At 37.1% G+C, this 21,336-nt stretch overlaps 1 long non-coding RNA gene across 2 annotated transcripts in view; it reads right to left on the bottom strand.

The window, feature by feature from the left end:
* The window catches only part of LOC141424646 (uncharacterized), a 58,499-nt gene that overhangs the window by 25,961 nt on the left and 11,202 nt on the right, over positions 1-21,336 (bottom strand). The gene's annotated exons all lie outside the window — the stretch shown is intronic.

Genomic DNA, 21,336 nt, shown 5'->3' with positions numbered 1-21,336 from the left:
ACCACTCTGGAAAAAAATTTGGAGGCTACTTAAAAAGCTGGACATCGATCTACCATTTGATCCAGCAATACCACTCTTGGGGATATACCCAAAAGACTGTTACTCCAGAGGCACCTGCACATCCATGTTTATTGCGGCACTATTCACAATAGCCAAGTTATGGAAACAGCCAAGATGCCCCACCACTGACGAATGGATTAAGAAAATGTGGTATCTATACACAATGGAATTCTATGCAGCCATGAAGAAGAACGAAATGTTATCATTCGCTGGTAAATGGATGGAACTGGAGAACATCATTCTGAGTGAGGTTAGCCTGGCCCATAAGACCAAAAATCGTATGTTCTCCCTCATATGTGGACATTAGATCAAGGGCAAACACAACAAGGGGATTGGACTATGAGCACATGATAAAAGCGAGAGCACACAAGGGAGGGGTGAGGATAGGTAAGACACCTAAAAAACTAGCTAGCATTTGTTGCCCTTAATGCAGAGAAACTAAAGCAGATACCTTAAAAGCAACTGAGGCCAATAGGAAAAGGAGACCAGGAACTAGAGAAAAGGTTAGATCAAAAAGAATTAACCTAGAAGGTAACACACACTCACAGGAAATCAATGTGAGTCAATGCCCTGTATAGCTATCCTTATCTCAACCAGCAAAACCCTTTGTTCCTTCCTATTATTGCTTATACTCTCTCTACAACAAAATTAGAGATAAGGGCAAAATAGTTTCTGCTGGGTATTGGGGGGGGAGCGGGAGGGGGTGGAGTGGGTGGTAAGGGAGGGGGTGGGAGCAGGGGGGAGAAATGAACAAAGCCTTGTATGCACATATGAATAATAAAAGAAAAATGAAAAAAAATAAATGGATATTTCTAATATTGACCTTAATCCCTATAAATTTAAACTCACCATATGCTAGGAAATACAAAGAGTTTTATTCTGTTTAGTCCATGTCAAGAACAAGGGTTGACACAAGTACTTCACCACATTAAAAATGCAAAATGAGGGGCACCCACTTTTGGGATTGCTCCTCAACACTGGGGGCTCTACCCTCTCACTTTACACTTGTCTAACTCAATAAACTATCCAGCTTTATCCTTAAAGAACCTGCAAAATTATTTGTTATGTACCAGGCATGTTATGGGATTAAATGAAGTTAGATAGTTTTGTTTATCTTAGAGAAACAAACATCAATATTATTTGTGCTTGCTTGCTGTGAGATTAAAAATATATATAACTGATTACTTAAGGCCAATTTCATCATATTTGTGAGTCATGAAAGAAAATAGTAAAGAGGAAAAAAACAAAAAATGATACATCATGTAGATCTCCAAGTTCGTAGCATCCTAATGCTTTTGTGTACTTTCCATACTTTCTCAGTAAATTACATAAATCAAATGTTCACATATAAAATAATGCAAACTATATTACATTGCTGTCTTAAGGAAATATGTAATTGAATATTGAAATTTAACATTCCCTGTAATAGCTCAACTTGTCACAGTACAGTAGAGATGTGACCAACTGTTTTATCAGGAAGGTGTTTGTCAAACAATACTCGATTTACAGACAGAAATGTAAGTCTATTTCCTCTCATTTCCACCAACTGCCAAATCGCTTCATTTATTTGAACCTTCTTGCCCTTGTCTATGAAATTGAGGTGTTGCTTACGTGACAGATGTGCTGAGTGACTACATTGAAGTTATCTCAGAGAATGATTTCAAATTACAAATAAATAGCTAGATAACCAGCTTGCACTCTTAGATATCATTTGAAATGTGTTCAATCCTCATCCCCAATAAACAATTAAAAATGGGTAACTTTACAATGATTAGGATCTTACCCATATTTATTATCTTTTGTTTCAGAAGATTTGCTGGTTGCTTTAATTTTTATGACTAAAGCATTTTTTGGTCAGAATTTCGATCTTGCCATTTTCAATAACTGTAGGTTTTTCATGATTTCAATTTCATTGATAGGACTTTCTATCAGATCAGTATAAGTGCACAAGTCTAGAATCTATTTTATGTTTCTAACTCCTTGGTTACAACTATTCTGACCCAGAATAAACATTAAACTTAATACATAGGTTACATCAATCTTTGAATGTTCCTTACCTCCTTGATGTTCTTTTGATTGATACAATTGTTTTGTTGCTTCTTATTGAAAATTATTTTGTACTCTTTTGGGAGGCAGCAGTGGTATTTGAACTCAGGTCTTCACACTTCTTAGACAGTATGGATATAGGATCTCGCTTTTTAATGGGGCCATCCGGGACTGCAATCCTTCTATTTATGCTTCTCACCATATCTGGGATTACAGGCACATCCCATGATGCTCAACTTTTCTCCACTGAGATGGATTGTCATGGTATCCCTATCCCAGATTGGCAAGGAAGTGTAATCTTCCCAATGTGAGACACCTGTGGAACTTGGGGTGACAGGCATGTGCCACTGTGCTCAGTTGTTGATTGAGATGGAGTCTTGGTAAATTTTGCTGGTGATAATCTCAATTGTGATCCTCCTGATCTCAGCTTCCCAAGTAGATAGGATTTTATACATGACCCACTGACACCTGGATTATTTTACATTTTTAATTCCCCAAACTCACTTTGGACAGTGAGGTGTTTCAAATTTATTCCTCGTCCTTCTAAACAGGCCAAGAGGCCAAATGGGAATGGAGAATGTGTCACAGATGTTGGCATTCCTAATTTTCCTTAGCTTTTCTTTCCTTTTGAAAATCTTTTTCCTATGTGTTTTTCACTTTGCAATATTTCACTTTCTAACTATTTTATTCTTTATAATATGTTTAATAACTTCATCATGTTTATTTGAGGAATAAAATACCTCATGAGGCATGACTTTTATTATTCATTGACAAATCAAAGTACACAGTGCCCAATACTATGAGATTATTTAATATCTAATTTTGAAAATTAAATTATGTGTACATCTCTATTCATTTTGCTTTTCACATTCCTTTGGGAATTCTAGCATATTGTTTTACTTTGGTCCTATGGCCAACAGTGACAAATAACTCTTTTAAATTTCCCCCAGATTTCAAGCATATTTAATACTGAGTTACTTCTTCATCAGGAAAGGAATGTTTATTTCTGGGAAAGCTTTTGCAGTATTGCCATATCTGGTCTGGCAAAGTCTTCTCTCTTTCTACCTACTGTTAATTATTGATCACATTGACTTCCAGAGGTGAATAATTATGAAGTACATAAAAATTGTTTTTCCATGTTCAGCAGAAGGAAATATGAGTTCATTTAACAACCCAATTTATTTGATTCTTAAATAAATATACTTAAGAAAAAAATTATTTTTAAGTAAAATTTTAGGTAGTAATTATTATATAAAAGCATTGTTAATTTTTGGGGGGAAGGGAAGAGAGTGAGACAGAGTCTCTTTATTGCCCAAGTTGGCCTAGGACTCCAGCATTCATGCTAGGATTACAATATGCATTCCCATGTATGGCTCCTTAATTTACCTAAATTCTTATTTTCTTTTAATTAAAACAATATATTAAGCTAGTAAATTAGTGAAAAAGCTTAGGTTATTTGTTATCTCACACTGTTTACACAAAGACACTTTTCTAAAGTTGGATTATTGCTAGCCATAAGATAGGAGTCAATCAGTAGTAGTTTTGTGTTCATTATTGCAAAAAAATTATACTCTCCAAGCCAGGCATCGGTGGCTTACATGTGTAATTCTAGCGACTCAAGTAGCAGAGATCAGGAGAATCATAGCATGATGCCAGCCCAGGACAAGTAGCTCGTGAGACCCTATCTCAAAAAAAACCCAACCTACATTAAAAAGGGCTGGTGTTATGGCTCAAGTTGTAGACCCTGAATTCAGGTCCCAGTATGGCAAAAAATTTACATTTTTTTTGCAAGTATCTGTTTTTGAATTTTTTCTGTACATCTCAATGCATGTAAAACTCTTCAGAAAAGTAACATTTAATGCAATTTGTCTATGAACACTTTGAGTATACAGAATTTCTAATTCATGTGAGTTAATTAGCAGCTTGTCTCATATTCTGTGTAAAAGTTGGTGAACAAAATAGAAAATCTCCCTATACTTATAGTACATTTACAGGGGTAAGTCAGACCATAAACACAGATAAACCAAGCAAATAAATAGCCATTCTCCATAGTCATAAAGCTATGAAAATAATTATCAGAAGCAATTCTAATAATAATAAAATTCCATGTGTAATGAATTGAATATGAATTAAATGAAGTAAAATTTTCTTTTTGAGGAGAATATGCAAACATATGATATATGTTGTCCATAAACCACACAAACTTTTTAAAAAAATATTTATCATTTAGCAATGAAAAGAACAATTAGTCTAACTGATTAAAGAAAGTGACTACAGTGACACTGATCCAGTATAAGAGAACAGACTAATATGCTGGGCAGTTAGTGCTTCAACAGTAAACTAATAGATCAAAATGAAGAATACTGATATTGCCTATGCTAATTATTTGGGATTTAATCTGTGTCTGAGTATTTTCTGAATTCCTTAGAAAAATTGCAAAACAGTATCACTTGCAAATATCTATAGTCAATTTTTTAAGCATCCAGTACATGGTTTACATACCAGGTCAGTATTTGCACTCATGACCTTCATTGAGATAGAAACACAGATTTCCCAGCAGGTGTTGAAAAGGATAGGCTATGAATAGAGAATTGAATAGTAAAAGAAAATACCATATCTTTCCATTGCCTTGCATAAAATTGCCTACAACTTAAAGACAACATGGAAACTTGAAGGGAGAGAGAAACAGATATTTAGTTCTACTCCATATTGAAATGAGAATTCAAAAGACATAATTTAAATTTAGTTCAACAGTAATTCTTAAATAGTTATTCATGAACACCTGAATTGTACTCTAAACCCATAACTTTACAAAAACATTAGTTATTTTTCCTGAAGAAATTATGACATTGTGAAAGAGTAGAAATAATATTGATAGTTCAACTAAAATGAAAAATACATTTCTATTCACTTGTTTCTTTATTCATCAATTCATTCAACACAAATGTACAGGAAAGCTGAAATGCTTTTCCCTTTATACTCCAGATAAAAAGGAGTAAGTATAATAGAAAAGATCCCTGCTTCTAGAAAGCACTGGTTGTCTAGTACTTTTACTGTAGTAAGGCAGACCACAAACAGAAAGAAAATGAGTAACACATCAAACCAAACTGTTGTAAAAATATACAAAAATCATCATAAGAACATACAGCAGTAAGTAACATAAGTTCCTACTCTATTTGCAGGTGGGGAGAAAATGCCATAATGAGATGAGAGCATTTAAGCAAAATCCTAGAAGATCAAAAAAGAGTACACATTCAAAGAGAAAGGGAACACATCAACCAGTTAGAGAAAATACACTACAAAACCCTTAAAGTATAACTGAGCATGTCATTTTCAAAAGAACAGTTGAAAATTAGGGCAGGAACCCATACCTATAGTGGAGGAGAACAATAGAAGAGGGTGAAGAAATAGCTCAAGTCACTAGCAGATAGTGAAATCTGGTGCTTCCAAGTTTTAGGAAACAACAAGAAGAGATGAAGTTAACAAAGTCATTGAAGAAAGGAAGCTAGGGAAAACAAAATGAAATCAAAGGATAAAGTATCATGATGAGGTATTCCAAGAAAAATAAAAGTTGTTTACTCCTTGTGATGCAAATGAGAGTTCAAATGACACGAAAGAATAGAATAGCAACTGGAAAACATCTACATATATATTTTCCTCCCACAGAGCTTATTGACAAATGAAAGATATAAAAAGAAATAAATTCAAGTGGATATATTTGATAAATTGTAAGAACCCTTGTAAATGCTACAATGTATTCTCACCCAGCACAATAAAGGAAAAAATAAATAAAATAAGTAATAAAGATTGATCTGGATTTGAAAGTTTATTATGACAAAAAGAAGATTAAAAACCTATGTGCTGAGAAAAGAGCTCAAGTGACAGATGGGAAGGTTTAGGAAAAACCCAGAAATTAGTCTGAAAAAATACAACAAATTTTCAAAAGGCCATCAAGAAAACACACTTGGGAAGGATCCATCTCTTCAATAAACTCTGATGGAAAAGCTGGATATATAATAGGTGAGAGAATAAAACCAGATTCCTACTTTTCCCAAAATACAAAATATCAATGCAAAATGGGTCAAACACTTAAAAGTGAGAACTGAAGCCATAAAACTACTTGAAGTAAACATAGGGGAAACATTTCAATATATTGATGTGGGGAATGATTTTACATAAAACCCCAAAGTACAGGCAAAAAAAGCAAAATGGGGCAAATAAGATTATGCCTAATAATAATCTGCACAGTAAGGAACACAACACTTAAGACACACCATACAAAATGGGGCAAGTTCTTTGCAATTGATTCATCCATCAAAGGGTTAATATTCAAACTATATAATCAACCAAATAGACAGCCAAAAATAACAAAAAGAAAAAAAGGTACGAAAACTATCAATTAGAAATAGGCAAATCATGTAAATAGACATATCCTAGGAGAAACCATACAAATGACCAATAAGTATGTGAAAATATGTTGAACATCCCTTAATCATCAAGGAAAAACAACCTAAAACTACGAAGAGATATTGTCTTACCACATTAGAATATCTATTATCAAAAACAAAACTAGAAAGAGCTGTTGAGGATATGGAGGAAGGGAAATTAACATGCACTATTTACCAGAGTATTAATTAATACAACCACTATAGAAAAAAATGTATGTGCCTTTATCAAAAATCTATCACTAGAACTATCATAAAATACAGCAATCCCAATGAAATTCACTATGTTAAAGAGATATGTGCACTAGCATTGTTATTGGAGCACTGTTGAAAAAAGCCAATACAAGGAATCAACCAATGTGTCTATAAATGGATAAGAAGATAAGGAAAATGGGATACAGATATATACCTATAATATTTTCAACCATAAGAAAAATGAAATCTTATACTATTGGCAATGTGAATAGAACTGTAGGAAATCATATTAAATGACCCACACCAGGCACAGAAAGATGAATCATGAATGTTCTCACTAATACAGAAGTTTAAAGTGTTAAACTCATATGTGGTAGGGGAGTGCTCTAGTGGTAAAGTGTTTGCTTACCAAGTGTGAGACCCTAAGTTAAATCACCAGTACTACAAAAAAGTCAAACTCATGGAAAAAAAAGAGTAGAACAGTGTCGACTATAGACTAGGAAAGACAAGATGAGGTGATAGAAAGAGGTTAAATAATGAGTCCAAAAATATGGTCAGGTAGGAGGAATTAGTTCTAATGCTTCAAAACAGTAAAATTAATATAGTCTATAACAATTTATAGTATATTTCAAAATCATTGGAAGAAAATATACAAGTTTTTCAAACAAATAGTAATGATAAATGTTTGAAGAGTAGTAAATGCTAATGATTCTGATTTGATCATAATATATTGTGTACATGTATCAAATCATCTTACTGTACCAACTAAGGATGTTACAACTAATATGTGTCAATTAAAAATAATTTTTCTAAGTAGCAGAAAATTTGCTGTCAATAAGCAAGTAGATGGTACAAGACTGGTGATAGCAGAGTCAAGATAGTAACCCAATTAGTTTGTAATTCAACAGAAATAATTGGGCCAAAGTTGCACCCCTAGGTTGTGATACAAGTAGAGCATCAAGACTGTTAGTGATAGTGATGAATATGATAGCTGTAGTGGGTATCACAATACCTAGGAAGATTTAATGTCAGCTCAGTGAATAGAGCCAGAGCTTATTCAATGTAAATGGTGACACTGGTCATAGCAGAGCTCCATAAAAACAGAAACCAACAGTGACTAGCAGCACTTGCCCCACAACCGTGAATCATTAGACTGGTATGGCAATTGATCATTAAAGAAATTGCAGAGATTAGGGAATCATATGAGCATGAGTTAGAGACACCCCTAGTTGTCTTTCCTTAAAATCAGGAGGCAAATTTTGAAGAAAGTAAAAATGGAAGAACACCATGAAACCACAAGATGAATTTAGTGAAATATATTATTCTCAAATGTATAATAATTTATAGTAAACAATATACAAATGTTTAACATGTTAATGTGTTGTTACTATATTAAACCAATATGGCATATATTGTTATATTAATATTAAATGATACATATGTCATATATTTCAATAACATACAACATGAAATATGTATCATTTATAGAAAAAATCTGCATTTTCCACATAAATTATATGAGTTAAATGTCCTCAATCATTACGATGCTATCTAGGCTCCCATAATTAATGCAAATAACATTTCTAAAATTATATTTAAGAAATATCTCTCATTTATTGCTAAAAAGCTGAAGCATTTCAGTTTGTATTCAATTGTTCAAAATTATTTTTATTTTCTTGATATCACAAAATAATATATTCAATGTCAATGATATGTTGAGGATCTAATCAATGTGCTACAAACTTGCATACATTTGCACATATATATGTATGTGTATATACATGTGTTTCTGTAGCCTTAAATTTATTAATAGAAGAGTTGCTAGAGGTTATTAAATCATATGTACAACTTATAAACAGTCTTATAAGAAGGTAATGTATCAGTATATATGTATATAATTGTTAGCACACAAAATCACACTGGTCTTGTTTTAAAAGATCTCACAGTTTAAAGGCACCATCATTAAGAGTCTTGAAGCACTGCTACCATGAAGAGTAAGCACTCATTTCTTTGTTAAACACTTTCTGTTAATGTTATCCTGATTCTGTCACTAACATTTTTCAAATTGATTTGCTTACACATGAGGAAATGTGCTGAAAGAAATTTAGTGTTGGTTGACCCTGTTTTGTTTACTTCACAGTGAATCCTAAAGAAATAACTACTGGTAGGTTATGTTTAAGCAACATGCAATAGATGAGCAAACTCCAAATATCATAAAAACCAAAACCACAGCTTTCATATTGTAGTGGTTGCTTTGACATGCAGTAATGTGTCAGAGTGGAGACCTGAACAACAACAAATTTTCCAAATTTTGTGTTACTAAGGCCTCTAAGAATCAGTATAAATATTTATTTAATACAAAATCTTAATTTTTAATTGACATTTAAGTGATAAAAGAAAATTAAACAAAAGTGACATATGCAAAGTGAGGTCAAGTGTTATTTTTCCATGAATAGTTAATAATCCTAGTAAATTTGAAGCTTGGTGAATTCTTACAGCCTTTTAGAAGTACTTTTTATTAAGGAATCAAAAGTTACATGTATAAAATTCAGTGGATATTTAGTCCCTTATCCCTTTCTGAAACAGCCAGCCTTATACAAATATTATGATTTTTATGAGTAAAATTTTAAACACAAAGGTAAGTAATTTCCTCAACAATATTCAGTCACAAGCATAAATCCATGTTCTGTATGCAAAGCATATTCTTTCAGTTTGCTACTGTTTATTTGTTTTTTGTTTTGTTTCATTTTGATTTTTGACTTCTTCCAATCCAGGTAGGGTCTTATTTACAAAATCATTATGAAGTAGCCCATCTAAGACATCAAGATTTTTTGCTCAGATAATTAGGTGAAGAAGTAGGAGAGGATGTATGTCCTGAGATATTCTGATGTATATTAAATAAATAAAATAAACTCTGAGGTTGTGATTTTGAAGCTGATTACATGTAACTAGATGCATCTTAGGGGACGTTTTGCTGAGGGCACTAGACAGAAGATATTGAGAAGCAACACTGTTCCATCAGATTATCATTTAATATTAAGTGGAATGTCTATTTAAACTACTCATGCCCTTTTTGCTAATTTTAAATTTTGTACTAAATTGTGAGATTATCCAAAGAATGCTAGTTCTTCAATGTGACTATTTAGTAAAACAAAATATTCACTAGTTGAACCAACAAATTATTCATTTGAATACATGATTTAAAGTACATACACATCATTTCAGAACTCACTTAAGGTCTTTGAGGACTCCATTGCCTGTGGCAAATAAAAATTGCAGAAATAATAATACTTAATTTGTAAATAGTACCTGAAAGTTAACATAGGCTTTAACTAGTAAGTAGTTTAAATCAGAATATAGGGGAAAAAAAGATAAGAGAGAGCAAGTGAATACTAATGATTAACGATATGTTAATCTAATGACATTACTAATTTTTCCTCTTCCAGATTCATTTCCACAATTTAACTTCCTCCATCCTATATTGTTGCTAGGATTCTGAAGGATTTTGTTGTGGTGCTGCTTAGTTTTTTAATGAATATAAAACTTGTATATGGACTCAGATCATACTATCATTTGTGATTAGGTAAAATTTGGGTCTACCTACCATCCTGCATGCATTGCATATTTTCAACAAATCTTCTAATAATATAGATGTCTGAAATATTCTTTTTTATACATTATTTTTGTTATTATTGTACTGGGCATCCATTGTGACATTAACAAAATTTCATACAATATTTCATAGTTTAATTAGCCCCCTCCATCTTTCTCCTTTATCCCACCCCCCTTGGAACAGTTTCAACAGGTATCATTTTTCTACTTACATACATGTGTACAGAATATTCCCACCATATTCACTCTCTGGACCCCTCTCATTCTGTCCTCCTCTTTCCCACTGGTACCCACCCTCCAGACATATTCTTACATTTCCCCTTCTTATCTTTGACATTAGATCAGCATTAGATTATTTGGAGCTTATCAGAAGTCAGCTTAGCTATGCACAGTCCACATACTCCAGCACCCACGTCCCTCCAGTAACACAAGCAAATACTTAGTATTGTGATGTTATGAGATTTGGGGCTATTTGTTGCAACAGTGAAGCTAAGTGTAAATGAAAACCTAAAAACAGTGCAGTCACAGAAGTGCTTCTACTGGGATGTCTGTCCAGAACTATATTTGATATATGTATAAAAATCCAAAAATCCACAGAAGAAAAATAGTCTGTGCCTATAATTTGAAATATGTACTTCAATGTTAGGGAATAAGTGAACTTTGAAATTTAAAAGTGACGGCAGACATATTCTTGATACACAAAAACAAACAGTGATCTAGGTTTTCAACAAGCAAACTATGTCATTGATATAAAATGTTCTCTTTTCCATTTGGTGAGATTGGAGAAATATTAGCCATTCATTTTTATAAGGATGAAATGGCTAATTTTCTTAAAACAGGGCAGGGCGAGACAGGTGGGTGGGCAAGGAGCAGAGAAAATGGGATTGGTGCTACACTGAGGGGGTGGGTGGAGGGGTGCCATAGGGGATGCAGAGGCTGAAGTCAGGTGAGTCCTTATTTCAAGTCTTCTGCTTGCACTGTAGTGCTGTCAGTGTGGGATATTGGTGGGTTTGGGGACTCAGCTTCTCAGGGTAGGGAGAGGGAGGCCATCCTAAGGCCTTGTTGAAGAAGTCAGTGCTGTCCTCCACAGCTGCTTGCACCATCATTAGTCCTACTCCTAATACCCAGGCACAGACCATATAAAAACAGATTTCCTACTCAGGACAACCATACCTATGATCCCATAGGATGCTTTTCCTTTTGCTACCTTTTTGCCCACCCCCAAACTAGGCCCAAGTTTTCTCTCTGTCTCTCTCTCTCTTAGATATCATTAGCAGAACACAACACAGATCTTATATATAGAGTTCAATTAAAATTCCAACATTTTATCATGAAAAAAACATGAATAAAAAGTTGAAGAGAAATTACAGTGAGTGGCACTCCTTTATTTTTCACAAGGTTCTGCCATTGTTTATCACATTAGGAAAATGCAAAATATTTTTTTCACCTTAGAAAAGTGTCAGATTTCCTTTGGGGGGATTGTTTGGTTGGATGGATTGTCCTGCTGGTGATGGCTATGGAACTCAGGGTCTTGCACATGTTAGGGATTTGAACTCAGGGCTTGCCACTTGAGCCACACCTCCAATCCATTTTGCTCTGGTTATTTTGGAGATGGGGTCTCTCAAACTTTTGGGGCTGACCTCAAATCCCTTCTCCATCTAAGTCTCTGAAAAAGCTAGGTGTATAGGTGTGGGCCACCTGCACCTGGTCGCACCTAACTTCTTAACATCTTTAGCTTACGTGTGTTGAGACAGTGGAGACACCACAAACCAGGGAAGTTTGGGAACCTATCTTAATTTTTCAGAGGGTAAACTTCTTGCCTTCTGAAGCCTTATAATATCAGAATCCTAGAATTCATCATGACCCAGTATCTCAGAGCTCAGAAAAATGCCCAGGACAGATGGAGTTTCAGCTGTGCACTGCCCACCTACTTGCCAGCTGAGGGAGTCTGGAAAGCAAACTGCCCTGGGTTTTACACTCAACCTCACTCCTCTGGGGCATAACACACTGAGCCAAAGCATCCAAGGACATCTCCTCTATAGGGACTAGATCAGAGCCTGGGAATTAGGCCAGTCCCTCCCTATCTCAGGATATTGCATTCTCAGTAGATTTCACAGCTATATTTTCACAACTACAAATGAGAAGAGAGAGAGAATTTGGCTGGTCCAAGGCCCCCAGAAAACCATCTGTGATAAGCTAACATTCATCCAGCTCCATTTATATTTGGTTGCTGCAGAGATGAATCTCACCAACTGTGACTGTCTAGATTTCTTTGGCTTTTCTGCTAGCCATTGTCTCTAACCACAGTCTCACACTGACCTCCCAACAGCTGGTCAAAGTTCTCCAAAGCTCCTGCTTGAGGCTGGAGGCAACCAGGCTGTCCCCTCCTCTTACATACTCCTCTCAAAGTCTGGACAGAATGACCAGGGAAAACAGATGGGTCTTCTTATACAGCACTCAAGTTCTCCAACAAGGGTAGAAACCTCAGAGTCCTTGCATAGACAGAGCACATCTGTTATTAGTTCATCAAATGCCCAGTCCCATTTGAGAGCCCTGACATCCTGACTTTGGATATCAGTATGCTGTACACTTCATTTTTTGGAGCACTTGTAATAATAAAAACAAAATTAGCTGTCTTTTTTGTTTGTTTGTTTGCTTTTGGCATTTCTGGGGTTTTAATTTAGGGCTTTGCACTTGAAAAGCAGGTGCTTTACTGCTTGAGTCACACCTCTAGTCTATTTGCTCTGGTTATTTTGTAGGTGGGGGTGGGTCTCAAAAACTATTTTCCTAGGGTGAGCTACAGTCATGATCCTCCTGATCTCTGCTTCCCAAGTAGCTATGTCTGAGTGTGTTTTTTGTTTGTTTGTTTGTTTGTTTGTTTGTTTTCTGATGGTGCTGAGGTTCAAACTCATGGCCTCATGCTTTTCAGGCAGGTATTCTTATGCTTGAGCCACTCCACAAGGCTCCAGGTAGCTAGGATTACAGGTATGAGACAGGTATGCACTGCAAAGGTCATTGTCCCCCTTGTTCTTCATATCTCCACAATGTACCAGAGCCTGTTACATAGTGCTGATGAACGTTCATGAATGAATGAAATTCTTTTTGCTTTTAAGTGTTTCTCTTGTACTTCTCCTTCTGTCTTTCTCTCCCCTTTTCTCTGCCCTTCATTTTTTCTTTCTTTCCCAGCCACTATGTCTCTGGCATACCAACATCACCCATAGAGCTCACAGAGATCTGCAGCCTGCCATACTTCATACTTTCATATTTCATAATGTTCTGAAACCACAACGTTAGCCTCTCTGCTACTGTCATGATTGAGACATGGTTTTTCTAAAAGAAGTAGTGTATCTCCCAAGAGGTTAATTCACTAAGACCCCATTTCAACCAATGGCTGGGCACAGTGGCATGCATCTGTCCTCTCCAGCTACACTGGGAACACAAATAGGAGGACAGAGCTCCAGACTGACCTGGGCAAAAAGGAAAAAGTGAGAACCTATCTCAAATACTAAAGAAGGCTGAAGCCTGGCACTAGTGGCTCACATCTATAATCCTAGCTACTCAAAAGGCAGAGATCAGTACAATCACAGTTCAAAGTCAGCCCAGGCAAATAGTTCTTGAGATGCTATTGTGAAAAAAAAACATCAGAAAAATATTGGTGGACTGGCTCAAGGTGTAGTCCCTGAGTTCAAGCTGGAGGCTTGGCTGAAATCATAGAGCACCTGCCTAGAAAGTGCCACAGCACCAATCAGGTTCAAATTATGGTACCACCAATCAAAACTAAAAAAAAAAACAAACTAACAAATACCTAACTAAGCATAAAGAACTGGTGTGTCTCACATAGTAGAATACCTGCAAAGCAAGTGCAAGACCTGAATTCAACCTCCACTAGCATCAAAAACCCATAAAATAAGACCTTTTGGGGCAGCTTCAGGAGGTGGAAATAGGAGGATTGTGATTTGAGGTCTGCCTGGGCAATATTAGTGAGACTATTTCTTAATCCAAGCTGGAAGCCAGGTGCTAGTGACTTATACCTGTAATCCTAACTACTTGAGAGGTTGAGATTAGGAGAACTGCAGTCCCAGGCCAGCCTGGACATAAAAGTTTGCTAGTCCTTAACTCAATGAAAAAAGCAGGACATGGTAACATGTGCTTGTCACCCCAGGAATGGAAGGAACCTTCAAAGAGAAGGATGTTGGTTCAGGCTGGCCTGAGGAAAAATATGTGACCATATCTCAAAAATAACCAGAGCAAAAAAGGCTGGAGGTAGAGCACCTGCTTAGCAAGCAAGAACCCCAAACTAAAGTTCAAAATCAACAAGCTGAATGTGGGTGGCACATGCCTGTGGTCCCAGCTACTCAGGAGGCAGAAGATAACATCTGGCCAGACCAAAAACATGAGACCTTCTCTGAGAAACGAATCCAAAAAAGAACCCAGAACCTGGCTCAAGTTGTAGAGATCTGAAGTTTAATCTCTAATATGGCCAAAAAAGCAAAGAGCATTAAAACAAACAAACAAAAAACCCTAAGACCTCTAGACCAGCAGTGCACAAGGCTAAGGGAATAAGAAGCACAAATTTTGCCCATGGATCACCAAGGGTAATAGCAAGTGGTAGAGTTTCCATTTCACTCCCTTGAATCTAGGCATTCTTTGAAATGTGAACCTCCTGATCTCTGCCTCCTGAGTAGCTAGGATTACAGGCATGAGCTACTGGTGCCCAGCTGTCTCTAAATTTTCAAAAGACAATTCCAGTATTGAAGATGGTGAGGAGTGGGGTGGAGGGTGGTTGCCCAAAGAAAGTATACACATGTAAGTAAATTTAAAAATGATAAAATAAAATTAAAACAAATAAATAAGATGACAGTTAAAAAAATAAAAACTAGTTCAAAAAGAGAGATGGTATGTAAGATGGTGAATCCATGAGCATGGGCCATTGCCACATTCATTAACAGGGAAGGGAGGTCCTCAACCAGAAGCTTTGCCAGGAGGATAGATAAGGGACTGTGTAATTCCACAGATGACAGGAATTACACAGTGTCTATAGGGAAGGCAAATTTGTATGCATAGGAAGTGTCTATTTCAGTAAGAACTAATCACTGTCACTTCATTGACAACTTGCCACCAAGCAGCTCTCAGATCAGTCTAAGGAATGGTGCTTTATCAAGGGTTCAATGCTGGTCTCCCATCCTGTCAATTTGGACACTCAGACAGTGACTATAGGCATGTTGACCTTGGTGAATGAAAGTCCATGCTGCTGATCCATCCCTGCCACCATGGTCCTGGTAAAAGAGACTGATTGGTATTCCCACAAATGATCATCACATCTACTTGATTGTTAAAATCCTTCACACTGGGATGGACACACTTTTGTGGACATTTGTATGGGATACAAATTCTTTTATGCTTTTTATCCATTCCATGAAGTGGGTACACTTACTTCATCCCTTGATGTCATTGTCATCAGTTTCCTAATTAGGTTCCGTCCAAGGCCCTGACCTGTGTTGCCACATTTGTGTTGTAGTTGGGTCACTTCCAGGATGAGACTCCAGGTTAACTTTTTAGCCATCACTGAGTGTTCATCATTTCTAAAAAATATCTTAACAGCAACAGCTATTCTTTTGTAAACACCAGTTCAGATTTTAAAAAATGGAGAACATAACTCAAGTTGACACATAACTCAATCATCACTGAGTATCCATTTACACAAAAGTCCTCACATAAGTTAAGACAGATGCATTATACTTCATAGAGTGAATGAGGTAGGTTTATATGTATTGGCCTGAAAAGACCTCCACCTCCACTTAGTAAAAGAACAAGAATGGGAACCATGCATACAATACAATTCAAGTTAAATAAAATAAAGGGAACTTATATGTACACATACATACAGATATAGAGAGATGGATGTATGGACAAAAACCAGAAGCAAATATACTTGTTAACTATGATTACACCTGGTGAGAGATAGATGGGGTTGAGAGGGCTCTGGTGTTTTCCTCTGTATTCTATGGATTGCAGGAGTATTTGATCACAAGGGTATAATACTCATAAATCGAGAATAGTGAGAAGGAGAAGAAGGAAGGAGAGAGCAAGAGAAAGAGAGAGAGAGAGAGATGGGAAAATGAGAATTGGCTGTGTTGTTCATCATCAGGAACAGTACATGAGAGATGCCCCTTGCTTAGTTATATGTGCTGACAGCAGACCTGCTTCTGCAAATATTCTGGAAATTTGGAGACCACACACAGAGGAGTGAGGCCATTCTCTGCAGGGCTGATCATTAGGAAGAGCAGCTGCTGCTAGGGTTATTGACAGTGAGCCAGCATCTTCTAGTAAGAGAAGACACTCTTCCCAGCAGTAGGCCAGAAAGAGGACGCCACTAACCTCTCTTGTCCCGTTTTCTTGGGGCTGGACACAAAGGGGTATAAGTGTACTGAGTAGTGGGGCTAATTTTGGGGTCACTTCACTGAAGATAGCCCCAGAACCAGGGCTCTAAGGGAGAAAGTGTGAGCTGAAGGTGAGAACACTGTCATAAAAATCAGATTAACTGAGTTTAGACAATCTGGGCACTTGTTTCCTTTTCCCTTTCTCAGACTGAAGTTGGAGAATTCCAGTTTGTAGTCCCAGCTGGGATTCTGTAGGAAACCAGAGACTAGAGTGGAGGAATAGTACCCTCTTGTGGCCCACAAGAAGGTGGCAGTATTTATATTTTATTTATTTTGAAAAGAATCTTTGCCTTGTTGAACTGTACAGGACTGGAAATTTGTAGAGTGGATATGGCCTGCTGGAAGCGTTAGCCAGAGAATCTAGGTGAAGGTACAGGGGCCCATCGGGGAATCAGAGCTTGAGCACCCATATACAGAAGTATGTAGATAGGGATGGATGTAGTGAATTAATGGATGTGTTTCCAGAAAGCTGGTTCCCTGGCCTCAATGCCAATTCAAAAATAAGGTGACCAGGATATGAGGTTTATTATTCATCAGAGAAAGAGGAGGACAGGGAGAGTCACCCTCTAAATGTTGTGTCTCAAAGTTCTGACTTTCCCTTGAGCTGGGCAATGGTTGCTCATGTCTGTAATCCTAGCTACTCAGGAGGCAGAGATCAGGAGGATCACAGTTTGAAACCATTCCAGGTAAATAGTTCTCAACAGATCTCAACAGAAAACAGGGCTGGTGAAGTGTCTTAAGTGCTAGAAAGTCTGTCTAGCAAGTCTGAGATCCCAGTGCCACCAAAAAATTTGTTTTTCCCTTTTGGAGTCCAGTGACATTTTCACCACTGTCAATTTATTCCTTTCATTTCTATGGAAGAGAGCCTTTGGGATCATCTAACTATTTCTGCCTTTAGTTAATTCATGACCCCACCCACTAAGGGTGATTTTAAGCCCCTGTTACATATGTATGTTGAACACATGACCACTGAAGATAAAGACAAAGGAGCCTACTGGTACCTCATCCTTTTATGTGGCACTCACTGTAGCCCTGCTCCCTTTCCTCCCAGACTAAGTACTGCATTTAATCCTAGTACTGCAAAACAAAAGAAACAACAAAATCCAAAAGAAACAAATAAAAACTTCTGAAAAGTCTTCTTTCACTATTAAGAAAATATCTTCATAATCTGGGACTAGCTAGATACAGTTTTTGTTTTTCTGTGTTGCTGATTGAAACAAGGACATTGCGCATGCTAAACAAGCAAGTGGTCTAGGACTGATCTTCTCTCCAGCCTTAGAGTGATTAAGACTTGATACCAAAACCAAAAATCCATATAGGGAAAAGTAAATGCAATTGGAATTTGTCATAACTTAAAACCAAGACTGTATGTTAGGAGAGGGAGAACCTATATGCAAGTCATATAATCAATAAAGAACTATTACATGAATATATAAAGTCCACTCAAAACTCAAGAGTAAAAAAGCACACACAAGCAAAAGTTATGAGGAGCCATTTCCCTGAAGAAGATTCATAGATAAGGAGTATGCACCTGAAAACATGTTTATCACCATTATCCATTGAGGAAATGCAGATTAAGACCTTAATCAGAGGATTCTAAGATGGCGGCTAGAGGGAGGAAGCAGAAAGCGAGCCTCCTATAGTGAAATCTTGGAGAGATGCCAGAGACACACTTTGCAGGCATAATCACTGAGAAAAGGCATAACTTTGACCCCTCCACACCTCCAGCCAGCGCAGAGAATCTCCACTTCATGTTAAATGGAGAAACAAGGAGGGCCCCTGGGCCGCCAGTCACCGGTGCCCAGACAGCTTGGGAAGATGCAGACCAGGTGAGCTTTGTGGTAACGCGGTTCTCCCACAGACAAGCCTGGGCCAGAGCAGCATAGCCCCCTGGACAGACTGACCTCCACCCAGGGAAAAAAGAGAAACTGATTAATAAGCAATGAGAGCAATAAAGACATGCAGGAAAGAGGGTGGGGCGCCCTGAGCACTGAAGATTGGGAGAAGAGAACCCTTCCCGGGACTGTAAATAAGCTGGGCAGGCCAAAGAGCCTCTGGCGGGAGCGGGAGCGGGGCGCGCGCCCAGCAACCAAGAACGGGGAACCTTGTGAGAGTGGTGGAGGGAGGAAAACTCCACAGGAGAGGATGGAAGACTCACTTCCCACGTGAACTGTAAGCAAACATGGCGGCTGGCAGGAGCAGCAGCACCACCCAGTAATCAGGAGCAGGAAAGCTTGTGAAAGTGGCAGTGAGAGGAAAACTTCACAGGAGGGGGGGGAAGACCCACCTCCCACATGAACTGTAAAGAAACACGCAGGCCTGACAACGCGGGTGCAGTGTCACCTTTCCCAGTGCTTGGAAAAGGGAAAGCCTGTAGCAGAGGCTCCCGCACAGGAGAACTCTGAACAAACAAAGATTGCGGGGCCAGGTGAGTGCTAAGCTCACCACAGAGGTCTGCATAAACAACGCCTCCAGAAACAGCAGGCTGACAGCAGCGGGCAGGCAAGCCACAGTTGCAGATACCATTCTCAGAACTGTCTCCAGACTCTTTTTTTTTTTTCTCCCTACCTTTGATGAGAAAACAAAAAATAACAGCTGCAATCGGAAAAACATACTGAAACTGTATTGCATTTGAACTTGGGACACTTGGTGGGTTTTATTGTTTGTTTGTTTTGTTTTGTTTTTGTTTTTTTTGTGTGTGTGTGTGTGCAGTTTTGTTCTACTTTATGCATCCACTTTGATGAAACAACTACAGAACAACATCTGAGGCACCATCTCCAGGACTGGAGACTGAGACGGACAACCAAATTATTAAGACAGAAACTTCATTGCATTTGAACTTAGAGGGTTTTTTGGTTTTTTTTTTAATTTTCTATTTTCCATTTTACTTTAATTCATTTTTAATATATAGATATTTCTTTCATTTACTTATTTTTATTTTTATTCCTATATTAATTTTTTTATTATTGATTTTTAATCCTACCTCTGTCCCTCTAATGTCTGTTCAGCTTACTGTCAATTAGTATAGTAAAGCTCCATGTTTATACCATTGAAACTTTCTTGTCTGAAACCTTATTCTGCTTTCTCCCTCTTGTCTATGTATTTGTTTTCCCCTTTTTTATAACTTCTTGCTTTCCATCTCAGCTCACCCTTCCACTCTAAATATTACCATTGTTATTATTACAAGCTAGAAAATACTTAATTGCACACAATACAGGGACAGTAACAACACTAAAGACAATGATGGGAAGACAGAAAAAACAGGGAAACCAGTTTCCCCACAGCAAAAAATTAGTACAGGAACCAGAGGGGAATGAAGAAAACAGAAACTCAGATCCAGACTCCAACAAAATGAAGATAAACTATGCCAAAGGACCCAATAAAGCCCACAAGAATAATTTAAAAGAAGACATACTACAAGTACTCAGTAAGAATTTTATAGAGATGATACTGGATAGGGTCAACCAAAATGTACAGGAGACACTCAAGAAATTCCAAGACAACAAAAATAGAAAATTTGAAAAAGCAAAAGAAGAAATAAAGGAAACCATAGAAGCACTGTATAAACACCACAGTGAAAGAGAGAACACGATGAATAAACGGATAAATGAACTCAGGACAAAAATAGACAACATTAAAGAGGAAAACAGCAAGGATATGGAAAATCTCAGAAAAAATAACAAACAGAACTGCAAAACAAAACAGAAGGCCAATACAGCAGAATAGAACAAACAGAAGACAGAATCTCAGAACTTGAAGATGAAATGGTAATTAAAGGAAAAACTGAAGAACTATTAATTAAACAACTCAAGAACTGTGAAAAGAAAATGCAAGAACTCACTGACTCCATCAAAAGACCAAACTTGAGAATCATGGGCATCGAAGAAGGAGAAGAGGTGCAAGTGAAGGGAATGTGTAATCTATTCAACAAAATAATAACGGAAAATTTCCCAAATCTAGAGAGAGATATTCCCATTCAGATGCAAGAGGCCTCCAGGACACTAAACAGACCAGATCAAAATAGAACTACTACATGACATATTATCATTAAAACAACAAGTTCAGAAACTAAGGAAAGAATATTGAAGGCTGCAAGAGAAAGAACAAGTAACATACAAAGGTAAACCCATCAAAACCACAGCAGACTTCTCAACAGAAACATTAAAAGCCAGAAGAGCGTGGGGTGAGATCTTCCAGGCACTGAATGAAAATAACTTTAACCCCAGGATACTCTACCCAGCAAAAGTATCATTCAAAATAGATGGAGCAATAAAAGTCTTCCATGATAAGCAGAAACTAAAACAATATGTGACCACAAAGCCACCACTACAAAAGATTCTTCAAGGGATTCTGAACACAGGAAGTGAAACCCAACTTAACCATGAAAAGACAGGCAGCACCAAACCACAGGAAAAGAAAAAGCAAGACAGTAGAGAGTAACCACAACTTAGGTACACACAATCAAGCCTTCAAACAACTAAGACAACCAAATGACAGGAATCACCACATACCTATCAGTACTAATGCTTAATGTTAAT

The sequence above is a fragment of the Castor canadensis genome, chromosome 7, assembly GCF_047511655.1.
Source record: "Castor canadensis chromosome 7, mCasCan1.hap1v2, whole genome shotgun sequence".
Classification (NCBI taxonomy): domain Eukaryota; kingdom Metazoa; phylum Chordata; class Mammalia; order Rodentia; family Castoridae; genus Castor; species Castor canadensis.
The sequence above is the reverse complement of the archived record's forward strand: the minus strand, read 5'-3'. Positions and strand labels throughout refer to the sequence as shown.